Source organism: Ictidomys tridecemlineatus, chromosome 7 (genome assembly GCF_052094955.1).
Source record: "Ictidomys tridecemlineatus isolate mIctTri1 chromosome 7, mIctTri1.hap1, whole genome shotgun sequence".
Taxonomy (NCBI): Eukaryota; Metazoa; Chordata; class Mammalia; order Rodentia; family Sciuridae; genus Ictidomys; species Ictidomys tridecemlineatus.
Window position 1 is genome coordinate 165,087,923 of NC_135483.1, and position 20,461 is coordinate 165,108,383.

The window sequence follows — 20,461 nt, forward strand, 5'->3', positions numbered from 1 at the left end:
TTCCTGTGGTACCCTGCTATCTATTTCCCCAAGGCTATTTCCGGGGTGCCCTGGCACCACCTTGCAGTTGACTAAATCCCACCTCTGCCTGTCTTCCTTTCAAACCCACCTACAACCTTCTTCTTCTTGGGACCCAGAGTCTGCCCATGGAGTTAGAATTCAAAAGAGTCAAGAAGCCAAAGTAGAAGATCAAGTCCAGCCAGGGGAGGGCAGGCAAGCTTCCCAGACTGGGTCACAGCTGCCACTACACACCTGACTGCACTCACTGCAAGGCCTTACAACAGACACCAGCAGCTACAACTCCAAACTCTGGACCTTGGTATTCATCCATTGGCATAGATCTTCCAGAAGACTCCACCCAGAGGGTCCTGCTTCCAGGAGGCCTCCAAGGAACTTCCCCAAGGGAGGCCTTCTTGGACCCTACTTTTCCTAGCGTTTTTAAAATTTGAACTTGAAATCATGGGACTTTGGTTTTTGACAACATTACAAGATGTATCTCCAGTACTTTTTAGTTCTTGTTTTGAGACTTGATCTAATGAAGTTGCTAAATCATCTCTTTAATTTTTTTTTCATACCAGGATTGAACTTAGGAGTACTCAACCACTGAGCCATATATCCAGCCCTTTTTCATATTTTATTTAGAGGCAGGGTCTCACTTAGTTGTGTAGCACCTCACCTTTGCTGTTGCTGGCTTAGAACTCCCAATCCTCCTTTCTCAGCCTTCCCAGCCACTGGAGTTACAGGTGTGTGTCACCCTACCCGCCTTATCTTGAATTTGTAATCCTCTTATGTCAGCCTTCTAGGTCACTGAGATTATAAGCCTGTACTGTCCTTACCCACATGGCAGGATTTATTTATTTTTCTAATTTAAAGACTGATTGATTAGATTTTTTTTGCCTTTTTTCAGTAGAATGAATGGCCCAGACCCTAAGCTGATACAAGACAGAGAAGTTGTTAAACCTCTTACTTCACAGTGTCTGGATTTAATATTTAATTACTTCTAAAGAACTTAAACAAACTAGAATAAAATCTAATCACAGAAGTTGCATTAGGTAAGTTCCTCAGAATCAGACATTGAGTCAAAGATTTATATGCAAATACTTTATGAAAGACACATTGCTAGAGTAATGGACAGGAGTTGGGGGAATAGAACATGAACAGAGAAGAAAGCAAGCAAAGGTGAAATTTTCAGTGAAGTTCCAACTTTAATCTGACGCGAAAGGTTATTTGGGGGTGTTCGTTTCTTACTACTGCAATTTGTCCTGCTTCCACATGGAATGTTGGGCTTCCTGGTTATGGACCAGTCAGCCACTAACTAGTGGACAATCCTGGGTGGAGGGAATCTATGTTCCAGTATCTATCTGCTCTTCACAAGTCCTGGAGATGAAACAGCACGAGTAATCCAACAAGAGTCCTCTGGAAGCAAAGCCTTGACAGTCTACTACAGGAAGGTAGTCCAACTAAAGGGGTCGTTCCTGGATACATTTCGGCATAATCATCTTTTCTTGACCAAAATCCTGAAAGTCAAAAGCATATCAATAGATGATGTAAAACTGAAGTACAGTTTGTTTCTATATCTTTATTTTCCATTGACAGAAACTTCCTCAAGTCTGTGATTTTCTCACATTTTCTTTAATTTCAGGGACCATAGCAGAGAGGTCTCAGGAGGAATCAAATATTCCTTAGACTTCTTAGATTCCACACAGTAAAAAAATGTTTCCTTTATATAAGCCACAAATTCTGTAGTATTTTGTTATATCATCCCTAACAAACTAATACACATGTCTATCCAAACTATTATGTCCTTAGTTTCTCATTCCAATATCCATTCCTGGGTCTATATGAGGAGATGACTATCTAGCAGAATAACAATCTGTCCTCTGCTCAGTGTTTTGTGCTTACTGAGTTAGACATTTCAGATACAAACTCCAGAATGGAATGGTATAGTTTGTCCAGGAGGAAACATTAAATAGGCTTTCATTCCACATTCCCTGGTACTATGTTCTCAGCAGTCAGGAAATTATTCTCAAGTCTATAGCATTGAGACCATAGTCATATCAGCATGATGACCAGATGCACTAAAACTAGGATCCAAGTGCATTTATTTTCAGAGCATTAGTAAAGGCTGGGTTGGAGGCAAGTTCTATAAGTGCTACTTAGGAATGCTAAGTAAACAAAAGCCAAACAATCTCTTTCATGTTTATCATTCTGAAAAATAAATCTAGAAAATCAACGTCATACATCTCTTTATAACTGCCTTCCAAAGGAAACAATTTCTTTGATGATTTTTATTCGAATAGTAAGTTCAACAAATAAATCCAGAGGCCAAATAAAACTTTTCTAAATAGAAATAGAAAACTGAGTTAAAATATTAGAACAGAGGAAACTGAATGGCTATGTGCATCTCTTTTTGAAATCCTTGTAAATGTCCCTGAAGTACAGAGTACTTCACCTTCTCTATTACAACCTCACAGAAACATGGGAAGTAAACATGGAAAGTAACTGAAGGTCAGAGAACTCACTAGGTATCTTGCCTTGGACCAAAATAATAAATGAATAGAACAGAAAAGCATAGAAAGATTTAGAGCAGTTCTTACATGTACGCATCTAATGAAAATATTCAGAAAGCTAAAAGGCAAATTAGATTCTGGTTGATAACATTGCAACAATCAAGAACACCATATTTAATTCACTATTTTAACAAAAATATAGCTCGTTGTTCAGTAAAACCTTAAGTTGGATTCCTCAAAATTTATTAACAATAATCAAATACAAGAAGCCAAAGGCAGGAACAGAAGCAAATTTACTAAAGATAGGTCACTCTCGAGAATATGCAAAGACAAAGAGCTGGAGTCCACACTTTAGATTCACAGGTGATTTAGCTTTTTTGTGTGTGTGTGTGTGTGATCTCTTCAGGGAATTAGAATGAGAAATTCACCAAGCAATTCTTTCCCATTATTTAATCAGCCAGGGGAAAAAAAAAAAAAAGTCCAGCAATCTACAGATAGTAGAAGGTCTATCTGAGTTGGAGGTACATATCAAGGTAGGAAACCACCCTAACTGTGATGGTCATGGTCTATGTCAATTTGGATAGGCTGTATTCACCAGTTATAGCATCACACATCAATCTACTTTTGCTGTGGAGGTATTTTGTAGGGTTGATTAAAACCCATGATCAATTGACTTTAAGTTTAGGAGATTATTCTAGATGAACTGGGTGGACCTGATTCAGTAACTGAAAGAGCGGAACTGACTACCCTGAGGAAGAAATCTCACCTGTGGACAGCAGCTTGCGTGCCTGAAAAAAGTTGCAGCCTACCCTTCTGGATGGGCTATTGTGTTGATTTCAGAAATGATGACCAGGCATCCACAACACTCTCAGCCAATTCATATACACAATTGGTTATCCATGTCTGTGTATTCGGCACCTAAGGATTCAAATAACCACAGTTTAAAAATAGGAAAAAAAATTGTCTTTACTAAACACATATTGGCATTTCTCTTGTCATTATTCCTCCCCAAATCCAGTGTTACATAGCAGATACATTGTGTTAGGTATTATGAGTAATCTAGAGGTTTTTAAGATGTTTTTTAGAGTATATATGGGGATGTATATAGGTAATATGGAAATATCTACAATGTTTGATATTAGAGACTTGTGCATCCATAAATTTTGGTATTCATTGGGGTGGGGGACTAGAGGCAATCCCCTGCAGATACCAAGGAACAAACTATATGTAAATGAATATGTACAAATATGTGTGTATGCATATGTATATATGTTATCTATAAATCATATATACATAAATATGCATATATATATATGACCCTCCTGGTTCTGCTTCATTACTTGAATTCTGTATACTAATTATTTGAACAATGAGAATTCAAAATAATTGTTAACTAAGTGCAAAATTATTAGCTAGGTAACTGACAGTGAAAAACAGAACTCAGAGCTATCACACAGTTAAAAATTGTTTTAATACTTATTAAAATTAGAAGAAGTTAAGTTGTAATAATAATTATTAAAACCAAAGAGAGATCCCAAGGACATAGTAATGGCTTTACTAGAGGACTAGTTGACTAGAGGACTAGTTGACTGATTCCAGTGTTTCTGAGTATACACTGTGATACTAACTCACAGGAAATGAAAAAAACTGAATTGCCGTTAGTTGCTGCTGACTGGAGTGAAGAAGCTGGGACAGATGATGCTCATGTGAAGGACAGGCGGACAGGTAGGAAGCTCAAAGGGGGATAGCTGCACTGTCTCCTACAGGCTTCCGATTTCCTTCTAGTGCTCTCAGTATTGGACCCTAAAAAAACAATGCAGATGGCAACAATAAAGTGCAGAATTCCTGTCTCAAAACAGGAAGATAGTTCAGAATATAGACGGCCTGATTTCCCACTGAAGAGAAGAACTTAATTATTGGAACAGAGTTCTGTATTTCTCAGAACATATACTTTTAGCAAAATAGCTTCCCAAAGTGAAAAAAACAACAAAAAGCATACAATTGGATATTTCTGTAGCTTACCATTTCGTGAGTTTCCTATTTTACTAGATAGAATTAAACTCCTTCTTTTTTAAAAAGTAGGTACTTAGGGTGTTGGAGTTGTAGCTCAGCTACAGAGCGCTCGCCTACCACGTGACAGGCCCTGGGTTCGATCCTCGGCACCACCTAAAAATAAATAAAACAAAGGTATTGTGTCCAACTACAACTAAAAAATAAATTTTAAAAAATATGTAGGCACTTAAACCCTCTTCTGCTTAACAATTCACTTCACATTCAAGACCTTGTAAATGGATTTTCATTGTGATCCATCCACTTAAATATCAACAATAATCTGTCTAATTGCCAAAATATTTTTTTATAATACTCAATGAAGCCAATTACATTCTTTGAATATGGGTCAGAACTAAAGAAGGATTAACTGCAGGCTACTTAAGAGTTTGTATTCTCCCTGTATAGGGAAATGTACTGGTGGGAATAGAAATCAACACAATTTAAAGTGCTAGATATTAGAAAGAAATAAATGATAAAATTTGAACCCCAACTCAGCATGAAGATAAGAATAAGAGGGAAGTTGGGATCACAACAAAGGTTGGTTTTATGCTTGTTAATTTTGTTGGTTGGTTTTAAACAAAACTTGAGAAAGATAATAACAAATTTGGAAACAGGTCACTCCATTTGGTTCTCAAGTATTGATTGTGCAAATGTGTCTCTTCTGCTCTCACCTTAGAGAACAGCCCGAAGTTTCTTGAAAATGGCATGTGTGTTGCTGGGGTTGTGGCTCAGCGGTAGAACACTCTCCTATAGTGGGTCAGGCCCTGGGTTCGATCCTCAGCACCACATATAAATAAATAAAATAAAGATTTTAAAACTCATTAAAAAAATAAATAAAATGGCATGTGCCATTCATAATTCTATGCCTTTTCACAAGCTATGCCTTTTTCCTGGAATGCATTTATTTCTTTACCTTTCCATGAATGACTTATTAGAACTCAGTCTCAAATCAGACTAATAAGAATTTAATATATAGGCATACTTCAGAGGTATTGTGGGTTGCTCCAGATCACTACAATGAAGCATATAGTGCAATAAATTAACACACACAATTCTTTGGTTTCCCAGTGCACATTAAAGTTTTCTTTCACAGTGCATATAAAAGTTATGAGTCTGTTATGTGTGTGATAGCATTATGTCTAAAAGCCAGTACACGTACCTTAATTTAAATTCTTTATTGGTAAAAAGCCTAATCATCATCCCAGCTAATCAACTTCTTAATGCACGGCTGCTATAAACCTTCAATCTATAAAAAATAAAATAAAATATCTCAAAAATGCAGTAAAGCAAAGTGCAATAATATGAGATTTACTTGTGTAAAGGAATGACAGATAAGCAAGGTCACCTGCATTGTGAAATGGATGTCATAAACACACTTGGTGTACAGCTTTGAAAGTTCCAAATTTCTGGCCTGATAGAAAGTAAGAAATACATACCATTATAACATAGATTGGAATAAAACACCTAATAATCCAATGAATGGTAAGATCCACATAAAAGGGAAATCACAAACTGAAAGATGTACTTTTTCGGAATGTTTAGATTGCAAGAAAAAAAATACATAACTTAAACTAGCTCAAATGACACAGGCAATATTTTTACTAACAAATGTAAAATCCAAGAAAGAATAGGTTTCTGGTCAGTCATGATCTAGTGGTTCAACAATGTCATTCAGAGTCTAGTTTCTCTTAATTTCCCCTTGCTTTCTGCTTAAGCCTAAATTTACATCCTTTTCAGATATAAGAAAGCAGTAGCAACTATAGAAGGATTATGTTGGATAATGAAGCTGCTTTTCTGAGAAACATTTCTAAAAAATATTTACTAGCATCTTAGTCATTTGCCTGTTCATCAATCAATCTCTATGGCCCAAAGTATCAAATGTGTTTTTTGGTTTAAATTATTGAAGAGATGTTATGAAAGAGGGGTGTAGACTACCTGAGGAAGGGGTTGAGAAAAAGAATAGAACAATCCAAAGGCTAGGGAGGCTAAGGCAGGAGGATCACAAGTTCAAATTCAGCCCCTGCAACTTTGTATGGCCTTGAACAACTTGGCAAAAACCTGTCTCAAAATAAAAAATAAAACAAGGGGCTAAGGATGTAGCTCAGAGGCCAAGGGTCCCTCAGTTCAATCCCCGTGCCAAATTGGAAAAAAAAAAAATTCCAAGAACTAAGTAAAAATAAGAGTAAGAACATAGAAAATTTCCTTAAATAGGAGTAGACTGGGTCACAGTATGGAAGTTCCTAAATGCGACTATATGGAGTTTATTGTTAACTTCGGGGCTGGCATGGGTCCTTCAAAAAGAAGATTATGAGAATATTTGATCTGAATAGAAGATAATAAAATTAATCTCAGACCTCAGATATGTTGATTTTAAGATTATGATATGACAACGTTTAAACAGGAAATTGGTACGTGGAACTGAAGCCCAAGAAAATAAGGGAGGTGGAAGACACACTTGTGACAGTTTTGAAGCTGAAGTCAAGATATCTGTCAGCACGTAGAAACTATCAAAACAACAGATTGCAGGGCTGGGATTGTAGCTCAGCGGTAGAGCGCTCCCCTAGCACCGGAAGGACCTGGGTTCGATCCTCAGCACCACATAAAAAATGAAATAAATCAAAGGCATTGTGTTCTGTCCATCTACACCTAAATAAATAAATAAATATTAAAACAAAAAACCAAAACAGATTCCACCACCTTCTTTCAGGGTGGCTTGTGTTATACTACCCATATTCAGTTCTTGATCATTCAAATAAAATGCTTTCCTCTAAACAGGGCAGTGTGCAGGGAAATGAAAGCAACTTGGCAAAAACCTGTCTCAAAATAAAAAATAAAACAGGAGGCTAGGGATGTAGCTCAGTGGCTAAGGGCCCCTCAGTTCAATCCCTGGCTCCAAATTGGAAACAACAACAACAAACAAACAAACAAAACATGGTAGAATTGATTTTGCATTAGCAATTTTTACTTTTTTTCACAAAAAAACAAGTTTGATTCTATAAATTTTAACTTTTAAAATATTGTGGCATCAAGTCAATGTGCCTTTCTTGTGGGATTCTTAGCTAATAGAGAAAACTATTAATAATGCCTACTTATTTCATAACACAGTATAACTTATTAATTTTTTAAAAAGGTCAAATCAGAAAACAGTTAATCTTGAATATGGAAAAATTCTGAATTTGACATTCTGTGTTGTCTTTCCCATTAATGGTTAAGATTTACATTCTATTGAACCGTCACATGTGATGTTGTATAGTAATAAACCCTTCACCTGGATAGGCTGCACTGTAGATAGACCACTGGCACAAGAAGAGAAGTCAGAGGAAAGACGAAAAGCAGCAGCTGTTCTTCAGCAGCATTAAATTGCAATTATTCATGTGAAACTGGACACGACTAGTAGGTAATAAATGAATTTGTTATACATTATGCATTTAAGACTTGTCATTAAAAATTAATTACCCTGATTTCAGAGTGTTCACTAATAAATAATTTTGTATACTGAAGTACATATATGAAGATATACAAGGAAAATAGAGGGAAGTCAAGTACTGAAAACAGAATTTTGAGTTATTTTCCTTAAGCTCTATTCAAGTATAATACTAAATACATAAATTTCATCAGACCCATTCTTCCAATTTATTGTATACATATAATGATCTTGCATCTTATGATAAAAATAATGTATCAAAATTTGTGGTTCATAGAAGATGTTAAAATTATCATAATGCTATACATACCTTCATTTGGGATACCTGTGGATCTCCATCTTACCTTTTGAAGAGTTCAGATTAGCTCTCCTGCCATTGATATTATGTGATTAAGATTGGTCTGTCTCTTTACAGCTTTGTACATTCTAGTGGAAATCTTTTTATCAGAGGTTTTGTAAAAGTTCTGTATCTCAATCCTTTATCTCTTTCTTTTTGTTCTTCACTGATACAGTCATAGAGGGGTATTCATGCTTTGAATCTAATTAGAAGTATATCCACTGGCATAACAATTGTATAACAAGAAGACAACAGTAAATGATATGGCATCAAAAACATTAATGAAGCAAATTGTTTCTGCTAGTGTTCACCTACTCCTCATGAAACACTGCCTAGATAAACATACTGGGATGTCTAGGATGTTGCATGAGGTTATGACAAGCTAATATTGTGAAAACTGACTGAAACTTCATAGATTTTCTATCACTAAAAAAACAATCACATCATTTCACATACATTCTGTTTTAGTCTATATTTACTCATTTGCATTTCTGGACACAACATAAATGTGGAAGCTAGCTTAACCTGAATTTCTAGTCTTTTAGAGGACAAATATATCACTATGGGTCATAAATGACCTACATCAAGATCACATAATATAGGAGGTATATAAAAAAAAACTTCAAAAATTTATTTATAATTAAATTTAATTTACCAAAGGGAAATTTCATCAGTGAACCAACCTCTCACTAAGCTAACACTCCTGTCCATTTCTTGGTGTTTTTGATTGTGTTTATAATCACAAAAATTGCTAACTTTACATCTTTCATCTTTCATTTTCTTTGAGTTTTACTTACCGGTAGACTCTTGAAGTTTGAAAGCCGCTCAACACACAGATTCTTACCAAGTGTTTAGGGACCAATTGCTCCCTGAACACTCCAGACAGCTCCTCCTCAGTGTGTGATCACAGTGTGTGTGTGCACACCATGTGAACTTACAGACCTGGGCAACATGGGAGAGATCCTCCCAGGAAGTAAGCAAGTTGCTTCCTCCGGGCAAAGCACACCATCTCATTTACAGATAATGATCATAGAAATTAGAAACCTTTGTATGGGTTGTTTATGGTCACATAACTAGTGGTAGATACAGAATTTAGGAAGTAAAACTCTTTACCTCTTATGAGTTTCAAGTGAACTTGACTCTTTAGAAAAGCATCCGTTAGGCCAGACTCCAGCGTTGTCAGTTGCAGCATGCTGTGTACAAGAAATTCAACTGAATTTTATTGAGATTGTGAGAATAAGGTGGCTAACAACCTAGATATTACTTGTGAAACATAATCCTATTACATTATTACATAAAATGATCCTTGGTTTACCCAGACCTTAAAATTTAGAACTTGTTATTTTGCTTGAAATAAATATATTCTGGTCTCTTAGTTCCACATGGTAAAATGAATCCTTTAATTCACAGCTATTTTTTAATTAAAAATGCTTGTGCCCCTCTGGTTATAATATCACAACCATGAGCAAAGTCATCTAAATGAATGAGGGGAAGATTACCCCCTTAAAGTCAATCGATCTGGTTTAACACATTTTTCTAAAGATATTGGGTTTGGCAGTTCCTGGTATTTCCAGGGGAGACACTGCAAAGAGTTTTGTAAGATTATATTTTTCTGAACAAAAAGTTAGTTTGAGAACATAGGCAGAAAAGGTGGAACTTCATAAAGGTATTCCCTCCCTCTACCTGATAACATTGGTGCCATGGAAGAGTATTATTTGAGCCATAGCTGTCAAGAATATTGAAAGAGAAGCCTCATTAATAAGATTTTGGTCTATTTATTTTATTTCATACTTCTTTATACTTTAATTTAGTTTTCTCTTGAAAAATATTCCAGGCACTATAAATTTGTGTTTTAGGTCAATATGTATTTCTTGTTTTATGCTATTGGCCATTACACCTCAAATCTAAACAGATCTCAACAGATATCTTTTCAATTTCCAATAAAACCTATCTGTCCAGACTTTACTAATTACAGATATCTGAAAAAAAAGAAGAAAAAAACCCCAGCCTTAACAGTAAGTTTTTTCATTCAGATTTACACCTTTACCTACTGAAGTGATATATGTTGTCTGTATGATATATGTTGTCTATATCTTTTATTTAAACTATACCAGGGAAAATTTGAACAAACAATGAGTACAATTTCCAAGCTGTTGAGCACTAGGAAATTTTCCCTTCAGATTTTAAGTTTGATTTGACTTTGCATTTGAAAGCCAGAAAGGGGAGGAACTTTGTGGATATTGAAAGGTTTGTGTGAGTAGTGGCTGCCACAGAGGCCCACACAGGCCTCCATTAGGACTGGTCAGTTTGTCAATGGCCAACACTATCAATACCAGATTAACATGTTATCTACTTAGAAGAGTGACAAAGTTGAAAGGACATCTCCAAATGCTGCTATCTGTATAAACTCCTCTTTCTGGGAAAAAAGGAAAATGAGACAGTCAAGAGAGATTCGACAATTGCATAAGCCCAAATAACCAAAATCTCTTAGGTTTTATTCCTATATCCCTGGTGGTCCAAAAAGCAGGGAAGCTATAAGAAGGATCATGATTTTAAAAAGTGAGAAAACTGGGGGACCCACCTATGCTCACTTGGGGAGTAATATTATAATGGCAGTAAGTCATTTTGAGAGTCAGTTTTAATCATCTAATCCCTGCCTTCCATAACTCTCTGTAACAGACAAACCCTGATTCTAGCCTCAGGCCTCCCCATTCTTGGGAATCGTAGAGGAGCAAGTCATGCAGGGGAAACTTCTATTGTCCCTGGCCATTGGATGTGGAACTCACTCATAGTCACCAATGTCAAAATCTATGGGTCCCAGCACAAGTTTTGGGCTCCTAAGGCTAAGTTTACATGGATGCATCCCAATTAGAGCAAAGATCTGGGCCACATGGGGACTGCCCAGGTAGTGTTCCTAACGTCTCTTTGGTAGGGAATCTGTCTAGGCTATTGCCTTGAGTTCTACTATGTAGATTGCCCAGCCATCTGTCATGGTGCTCTGGCTCCTTGGGAAAATGAAAGTCCTCTGCTTCCAACCAGTTTGACTTGTCCTCCTGTGTCCTGCCCTAATTCTGCATGACCAGGAAAAGGTCTGTTTTATTCGGCTTTTTCACTGCTATGACTAAAAGTACCTGACAAAACAATTTTAGGAGAAAAATTTTGTTGATGGGGGGCTCACCATTTCAGAGGTCTTAGTCCATAGACAGCAGGCTCCATTCTTGCAGACTCACGATGAGGCTTAACATCATGGTGGAAGAGTGTGGTGGGGGGAGGTGGATCACACGATGATCAGGAAGCTGAGAGAGATTCCACTGTGCCGGATATAAAATATATATCCCAAAGACATGCCCCCAATGGCCCATCCCCTCTAGCTACACCCTATCTGCTTTCAGTAATCACTCAGTTAATACCATCACTTATTGATTTAAGACCCTCAGAACCCAATAATTTCTCCTCTAAACCTTCTTGCATAGACCCACACATGAGCTTTTGGGGGACACCAAACATCCAAAACAAACGGGGTCCTCAGTGAAGAAGCAACCTCCCAGGGAACATCCCCAGTGTCCCCTGTCCTCCAGCCATGCCCCACCTGACTATAGTTACCACCCAGTCAGTCCATCAAACAGGATGGACTGATTACCATACAGCTCTTATAATCTGTTTCACTTCTAAATATTAATGCATTAACATAGGATCTTTCCAAGGATGTCTGACACCATAACAGTATGTCTAACTAAATATCCAATTCCAATATCAATGATTATTTGGAGTGAGATATAACTAGCCAATTAGAGGAAGCACTCTACTGCCCTGGTCCTTCTACAGGTACACACACGAGATATTAGAGAAAACTGCAAACTAAAAAAGAAACTTTTTAAAAAAACTGGTCTTTTTCTCTTGAAAATTTAAAGTAAATTTCACCAAGGGACCTCTCAAGTTTTTGCCAATTTTCCAATCACATCCTTCTTAATGAATGCACCCATGCTAGGATCTCACTTTGTACCCGGTTGTCAATTCTCTTCAATTTCCCTCAATCTGGAGCAATATCTTTCTCTCCTTGACCTTACTGATTTTAAGATGAAAAATTTCAGGACATTCATTTTGTAGAATGTTTCTCACTCTGCTTTTGTTTTATATTTTTTCTGATGAGAACCTCATTATGCATTTTGGATGAGATTATCACAGAAGAGAGCTGCTATTCTTCTCGCTGCCTCCTATCAGATAGTACATGAGCAAATTGGTCTCAATATTGATGACATTACTTTTGACCACTTGACAAAAATGGCTACTGCCAAAGTTGTTCTTTTTAATGCTTTACTCTATAATTAATAATTTGATTGTGTGGACAAAATTCAGGGCCATTCAAATCTCCCATTCCTCATCCCACATTCTATTCAGCACTACTTAACTATTATTGCTATCATGGATAAGGAATGGTGATTTTTCAATTGCTTCAATTCTTCTATCTTTATTATACATCCAACTATAAAATACTTTCTATTTCCATTTGGTTATTCCTATTAGTTCAATGGTTTATTTTAATGTGAATATATTCACATGAATACTTCTTTTGATGCACAAATTATTGCATATGTGGACAACAGGAACCCATCAGGTTTTTGACATTTTCACCTATCTTATATTACTTCCTTCATTTATGACAAAGAAAGATGCTATAATTACTCTTTCATATTTTATATTCTTTTTTGTGTGTGTGCTTAGCTCTAGGTTAGCCATTTCTCTATGAAGACTTGAATGTTTGTAGTGAGAATAATGTTTAGAAATCAAAGTCTGGATACTAGGGTATTTTCACTATGCTGGGGTGTTGCTATTTAGTTTTTGCCTTTTATCTGCATCTTTGATTAAATGTCTTATTGCATTTCACTCAAGTTCATGTCCACTCAGGCCTTCCTTTCTGCCATACTTGCATTGACTTCTCTATCAGTAAGACCCTAGCCTAACATCTTCAATATATTTGCTTCTGTGCGCAATCCCTTTATGTTGCCAATGTCCCACCTTACTACACTTCCTTGACCTGCAATTGCCACCACCATCCATGGACAGGACATTGTCCCTGGTACTGGCCAATGTCAAGAAAGGAGCAAAATATTGAGAGCAGGGAGAAGGAAGGAAGAAAAGAAGGAAAGAAAGAAGTAAGGAAAATGAACATTGATGGAATTGTCTTCATTTGGCCATCATTTCAATTGCAGCCTATGTTGTATTTTGTAATACATGTCTAAAATTACTGTGAGTTTCTGCCCTTGTAGATCATTCTTCTGCTATGAAATTGCTGATGTTTCAGCTTAGAATTATTATTTGGTTCATCTCACAAATTTTGGCATGATTGGGTCCTATGGAGTTCACCAACACTGATAATTGGAGGGAGGAGAAACAATATGTTCATTGTACTACAACGTGGACAAATAACTGTGTTGAGATGATACCCACTGTGAGTGGCAGCTCTACCAAAATCCCACAGTGGGAGTGTGTGTATTTAAAGCAAGGAGGGAAGGAGTTGATATGAGATCTGCTTCCATTAGAAAGGGAATGTGTCCCTCTTCTCAGCCTTCATTGCATTTCTCCTGATTAATTCCAATGATATCCTGAAAGGCATCCTTGTATTAATTTTCAAAAAACTGCATTGCATTAAAAAAATGAATGGTAGAATAAAATTTCTTAAGAAACAAATGACAATATCTGACACTGGTCTCCTTAGACTAATAGGATATACTCACTGTTTTAATAATTCACAAACTGTTTATTAAGCATACACTAAATTCTAAATACTTTCAAGCATGGGCTTCAAGATCAATCAAATGACATATCTCCCATAAAATCTCAGTGTATCTTGATGAGCCATTTCAAACTAACATATCACTGATAAAATGCACATGTCTCCTGGGTCAAGAAGGATGAGAAAAAATAAAAAAGCAAGAAAAAGGGAGAAGTCAGAGATGATAGGCAAGGCACACTAATAGACTAGAGCCCAGGAAAACAGCAAAGAGGCACAAGAGCCACTAGAGGCTCAAGCCAGGAGCCACTACAGGGAAGGTAAAGTCAAGGACTAAGAGGTGGGGAATGGAGCTCAGTAAAGTAGACAAGGCAAGGGAAGAAAGCAGGTAATGTAAGCCATGAAACAAAGGCTCCAGGCCCAGGACAAATATGAAATATAAGTCTTCAGTGTGTGCAACCAAGAATCCAAGGAGAGAAGGAGAAAAAAGAAGAGGCACTGAAGTGGGGCCAAACCAAAAGATTGAGATCATGGGAGGATTAGGGGTCTCTGCTGAAGGAGGGAAAGGGGAAGAGGTACTTGTCCCCAAGAAAGCCCAAAGGGGTCAAGAGGTCAAGCCCACTCACCTGTCCAGACAAGCATCATCGAAGAGGGGTCAGACAAAGGGGTCCTGAAGAGAGAAGGTCTAGGACTGGGAAGAAGGGCAGGCACAGTGTGTGGATGCAGTGAGTGCAGAAGAAAAAAATGTGGGGATGGAACACAGGAAAGGAAACACCATAGGGAACTAGAGAAGGGCCCGGGCAAGAGCAGAGCAGGGAAGGAAGGGCCAGGTAGAGCAGGAGGGCAGCACAAGGACAGAAAGAATACACAAAACAAGGGGACAAAAGAGGCAGACAACCAAGAGCCCTGCTTTAAAAGCCAATGGACACACTGAGTCTCAAGGGCCAGCAGAGGCTCAAGCCAGGAGCCAAGACAGAGAGTCTCAAAAAAGGTTAAGGGCTTGAGAAGGGGGCACAGGGGTGTAAACATCGATGAAGAAGGGAAGGGGATTGTACCAAAAAGGGGAGAGGGGCTCCAGGCACAGGTCTATGGGGAGGTGTCAGGGTTAAGGGTGAACTACCCGGGGGCCAGGGAAAGGAAGAGGCCCAGGCGAGGGGTGAGCCTGTTTCCCTTAAGGCGCCCTGGCCCAGATGAGAATCACGGGACAGGGACCTGGCACAGGGGGCCTGGCAAGGGACGGGGCCTGGAGGAGGGCGACGGGAGGGCTCGGCGCGGGGTCACGGGTGCGTGCGGAGAGGGGGTGAGAGCCAGGACCCAAGCAAGGAGCCCAGGCAGGGGACGGACCCGAAGGAGGACGACGAGCCCAAGCCACCCACCCACCGACGGACCGACCGACGGACCGACCGACCGCCGCGCGCTAGGGGAAGGCAGGGAAGGCAGGGAAGGGGAGGAAGGGGGCGGCGCGAGGATGAGGAGACAGTGGGAGGCGCGAGGGACACCGAGGGGAGCGCGCTAGGGGGCCCTAGCAAGGGGCCCCCGGCTGGGACACGACGCCACGCCACCCCACGCCAGGCCACGCGACAGGAGGAACCTCCTCAGGGGCTCAGGGGACTGGAGCGCGAAGGGTCGGGCTCGGCAAGGGCTGGGTTGGGGTAGGGGGCGGGGATGGGAAGGGCACGGAGCCGGGGAAATCGGCGCAAGGCCCACGTCCACTGCCAGGTGTCAGGCTTCGGGCAGCAAGGGGGCCGGGGCGAGGGCCAGGGCTGTGTTTCCTACGGGGAGCCTGTGGGGCGCACAGGCCAGCCAAGGCCACTCCGCTGCCCGCGGGGAGTAGTTCCTCGGAAAGGGACCGGGAACCAACTTGAGAGCCAAAGGAGGGCACGGTGTGCGGAGACACTGGGTCCCAAGCCTGGGTGTGGGGAGAGCCCGGACCCAATGGAGGAGCCCAGGCGAGGGGCCATCAGGGGAGGGGGTGGTTGCAGGCAGCGCAAGGATCCACAGAGCATCAGGGGAACAGAGGGGAGGCGCAGGAGGGGGCCCAAGCGAGGGGCCTGACATCCTGGGACAGGGACAAGGTCCTCCAGAACAGCAGCCTGGGCTCAAGCAAGGAGCCAGGCCCTGGAAAGGGAGAGCACGTGTGAGGGCCCGGCAGGACTCAAGGACTCAAGGGAATGGACGGGGCCTGGGAGGGAAGGGCGCGGAGGCCATGGCACCGGGGGAGGTAGGCTCAAGGCACAGGTCCACTGCCAGGGGCGGGGGGGGGTGGGGTAAGTTGGGGGGGCGGGGGTGGGCCGGGCTTCGGGAGCAGGGCACTGGGCCAAGGGAGGGCAATGGGACCAAGCATGCAGCAGGGCGACCTTGTCCCCTAGGGAGCCTGGAGGGGCCAGGAGGCCCGGCCCACTGCCTGGGAGCAGGGGAGCATCCTGGCCAAGGGGTCTGGCAGGGGCAGGGACAGTGGGGGACGCGGTGGGGTCTGAGGGGCGTGGGGCGGAGGGGCGGGGGGCCGGGACTCAAGCAAGGAGCCCAGGCTGGGGATCTAGATGGGGACCCCCGGCAAGGGCAAAGCAGAGAAGGCCCAGGGCGGGCAGGCGGGCGGCACCAGGACCGGGCAGTGCACGCGAGCCAAGAAGTGCAGGGAGAGGGGCCAAGCAAGGGCCCCGTTTTCAAAGCCCCAGGTCCCGCTGAGCCACAAGGGACAGCACAGGCTCAAGCCAGGAGGCAGCCTGGGGACGGCAGAGCAGGGGGCTAAGGGCTGGAGCAGGTTGGCTCAGGGGTGTGGACAGGGCCTGGGAGGGGAGGGAGGTGGTGCCAACAGGGGGAGGGGGGCTCGAGGCCCAGGTCTAAGGCCAGGTGTCAAGGCTGTGGGACCCGGGTCCCAGGCGAGGGGCGGGCCTGTTTCCCTTAAGGCGCCCTGGCCCAGATGAGAATCACGGGACAGGGACCTGGCACAGGGGGCCTGGCAAGGGACGGGGGCCTGGAGGAGGGCGACGGGAGGGCTCGGCGCGGGGTCACGGGTGCGTGCGGAGAGGGGGTGAGAGCCAGGACCCAAGCAAGGAGCCCAGGCAGGGGACGGACCCGAAGGAGGACGACGAGCCCAAGCCACCCACCCACCGACGGACCGACCAACGGACCGACCGACCGACCGACCGACCGCCGCGCGCTAGGGGAAGGCAGGGAAGGCAGGGAAGGGGAGGAAGGGGGCGGCGCGAGGATGAGGAGACAGTGAGAGGCACGAGGGACACCGAGGGGAGCGCGCTAGGGGGCCCTAGCAAGGGGCCCCCGGCTGGGACACGACGCCACGCCACGCCACGCCACGCGACAGGAGGAACCCCCTCAGGGGCTCAGGGGACTGGAGCGCGAAGGGTCGGGCTCGGCGAGGGCTGGGTTGGGGTAGGGGGCGGGGATGGGAAGGGCACGGAGCCGGGGAAATCGGCGCAAGGCTCACGTCCACTGCCAGGTGTCAGGCTTCGGGCAGCAAGGGGGCCGGGGCGAGGGCCAGGGCTGTGTTTCCTACGGGGAGCCTGTGGGGCGCACAGGCCAGCCAAGGCCACTCCGCTGCCCGCGGGGAGTAGTTCCTCGGAAAGGGACCGGGAACCAACTTGAGAGCCAAAGGAGGGCACGGTGTGCGGAGACACTGGGTCCCAAGCCTGGGTGTGGGGAGAGCCCGGACCCAATGGAGGAGCCCAGGCGAGGGGCCATCAGGGGAGGGGGTGGTTGCGGGCAGCGCAAGGATCCACAGAGCATCAGGGGAACAGAGGGGAGGCGCAGGAGGGGGCCCAAGCGAGGGGCCTGACATCCTGGGACAGGGACAAGGTCCTCCAGAACAGCAGCCTGGGCTCAAGCAAGGAGCCAGGCCCTGGAAAGGGAGAGCACGTGTGAGGGCCCGGCCGGACTCAAGGACTCAAGGGAATGGACGGGGCCTGGGAGGGAAGGACGCGGAGGCCATGGCACCGGGGGAGGTAGGCTCAAGGCACAGGTCCACTGCCAGGGGCCGGGGCGGGGGGGGGGGGGGGGTAAGGTGGGGGGGCGGGGGTGGGCCGGGCTTCGGGAGCAGGGCACTGGGCCAAGGGAGGGCAATGGGACCAAGCATGCGGCAGGGCGACCTTGTCCCCTAGGGAGCCTGGAGGGGCCAGGAGGCCCGGCCCACTGCCTGGGAGCAGGGGAGCATCCTGGCCAAGGGGTCTGGCAGGGGCAGGGACAGTGGGGGACGCGGTGGGGGCTGAGGGGCGTGGGGCGGAGGGGCGGGGGGCCGGGACTCAAGCAAGGAGCCCAGGCTGGGCATCTAGATGGGGACCCCCGGCAAGGGCAAAGCAGAAAAGGCCCAGGGCGGGCAGGAGGGCGGCACCAGGACCGGGCAGTGCACGCCAGCCAAGAAGTGCAGGGAGAGGGGCCAAGCAAGGGCCCCGTTTTTCAAAGCCCCAGGTCCCGCTGAGCCACAAGGGACAGCACAGGCTCAAGCCAGGAGGCAGCCTGGGGACGGCAGAGCAGGGGGCTAAGGGCTGGAGCAGGTTGGCTCAGGGGTGTGGACAGGGCCTGGGAGGGGAGGGAGGTGGTGCCAACGGGGGGAGGGGGGCTCGAGGCCCAGGTCTAAGGCCAGGTGTCAAGGCTGTGGGACCCGGGTCCCAGGCGAGGGGCGGGCCTGTTTCCCTTAAGGCGCCCTGGCCCAGATGAGAATCACGGGACAGGGACCTGGCACAGGGGGCCTGGCAAGGGACGGGGGCCTGGAGGAGGGCGACGGGAGGGCTCGGCGCGGGGTCACGGGTGCGTGCGGAGAGGGGGTGAGAGCCAGGACCCAAGCAAGGAGCCCAGGCAGGGGACGGACCCGAAGGAGGACGACGAGCCCAAGCCACCCACCCACCGACGGACCGACCAACGGACCGACCGACCGACCGACCGCCGCGCGCTAGGGGAAGGCAGGGAAGGCAGGGAAGGGGAGGAAGGGGGCGGCGCGAGGATGAGGAGACAGTGGGAGGCGCGAGGGACACCGAGGGGAGCGCGCTAGGGGGCCCTAGCAAGGGGCCCCCGGCTGGGACACGACGCCACGCCACGCCACGCCAGGCCACGCGACAGGAGGAACCCCCTCAGGGGCTCAGGGGACTGGAGCGCGAAGGGTCGGGCTCGGCGAGGGCTGGGTTGGGGTAGGGGGCGGGGATGGGAAGGGCACGGAGCCGGGGAAATCGGCGCAAGGCCCACGTCCACTGCCAGGTGTCAGGCTTCGGGCAGCAAGGGGGCCGGGGCGAGGGCCAGGGCTGTGTTTCCTACGGGGAGCCTGTGGGGCGCACAGGCCAGCCAAGGCCACTCCGCTGCCCGCGGGGAGTAGTTCCTCGGAAAGGGACCGGGAACCAACTTGAGAGCCAAAGGAGGGCACGGTGTGCGGAGACACTGGGTCCCAAGCCTGGGTGTGGGGAGAGCCCGGACCCAATGGAGGAGCCCAGGCGAGGGGCCATCAGGGGAGGGGGTGGTTGCGGGCAGCGCAAGGATCCACAGAGCATCAGGGGAACAGAGGGGAGGCGCAGGAGGGGGCCCAAGCGAGGGGCCTGACATCCTGGGACAGGGACAAGGTCCTCCAGAACAGCAGCCTGGGCTCAAGCAAGGAGCCAGGCCCTGGAAAGGGAGAGCACGTGTGAGGGCCCGGCAGGACTCAAGGGAATGGACGGGGCCTGGGAGGGAAGGGCGGGGAGGCCATGGCATCGGGGGAGGTAGGCTCAAGGCACAGGTCCACTGGGGGGGGGGTGGGGGGGGTAAGGTGGGGGGGCGGGGGTGGGCCGGGCTTCGGGAGCAGGGCACTGGGCCAAGGGAGGGCAATGGGACCAAGCATGCGGCAGGGCGACCTTGTATCCCTAGGGAGCCTGGAGGGGCCAGGAGGCCCGGCCCACTGCCTGGGAGCAGGGGAGCATCCTGGCCAAGGGGTCTGGCAGGGGCAGGGACAGTGGGGGACGCGGTGGGGGCTGAGGGGCGTGGGGCGGAGGGGCGGGGGGCCGGGACTCAAGCAAGGAGCCCAGGCTGGGGATCTAGATGGGGACCCCCGGAGGGCAAAGCAGAGAAGGCCCAGGGCGGGCAGGCGGGCGGCACCAGGACCGGGCAGTGCACGCGAGCCAAGAAGTGCAGGGAGAGGGGCCAAGCAAGGGCCCCGTTTTCAAAGCCCCAGGTCCCGCTGAGCCACAAGGGACAGCACAGGCTCAAGCCAGGAGGCAGCCTGGGGACGGCAGAGCAGGGGGCTAAGGGCTGGAGCAGGTTGGCTCAGGGGTGTGGACAGGGCCTGGGAGGGGAGGGAGGTGGTGCCAACAGGGGGAGGGGGGCTCGAGGCCCAGGTCTATGGCCAGGTGTCAAGGTTCAGGCTGTGGGACCCGGGTCCCAGGCGAGGGGCGGGCCTGTTTCCCTTAAGGCGCCCTGGCCCAGATGAGAAT

At 46.0% G+C, this 20,461-nt stretch overlaps 1 protein-coding gene and 1 long non-coding RNA gene across 7 annotated transcripts in view; one reads left to right on the forward strand and one right to left on the reverse strand.

The window, feature by feature from the left end:
* The window catches only part of LOC101965594 (aldehyde oxidase-like), a gene marked incomplete in the record, with an annotated part of 249,943 nt that overhangs the window by 81,363 nt on the left and 148,119 nt on the right, over positions 1-20,461 (forward strand).
* LOC120892793 (uncharacterized) lies at positions 1,087-16,228 on the reverse strand. Of its 6 annotated transcripts, none has more exons than XR_013424232.1 (8): positions 11,502-16,228; positions 7,831-9,516; positions 5,908-5,973; positions 5,234-5,808; positions 4,533-4,676; positions 4,143-4,313; positions 3,277-3,428; positions 1,087-1,517 (listed from the first exon to the last, which is right to left on the reverse strand). It is a non-coding gene; the product is annotated as an uncharacterized LOC120892793 (long non-coding RNA). The 6 variants fall into 6 exon arrangements; XR_013424231.1 differs by having other exon boundaries at positions 4,143-4,676; positions 5,234-5,338; positions 5,722-5,808; positions 11,502-16,225; XR_013424228.1 differs by having other exon boundaries at positions 4,143-4,676; positions 5,234-5,574; positions 5,722-5,808; positions 11,502-16,225.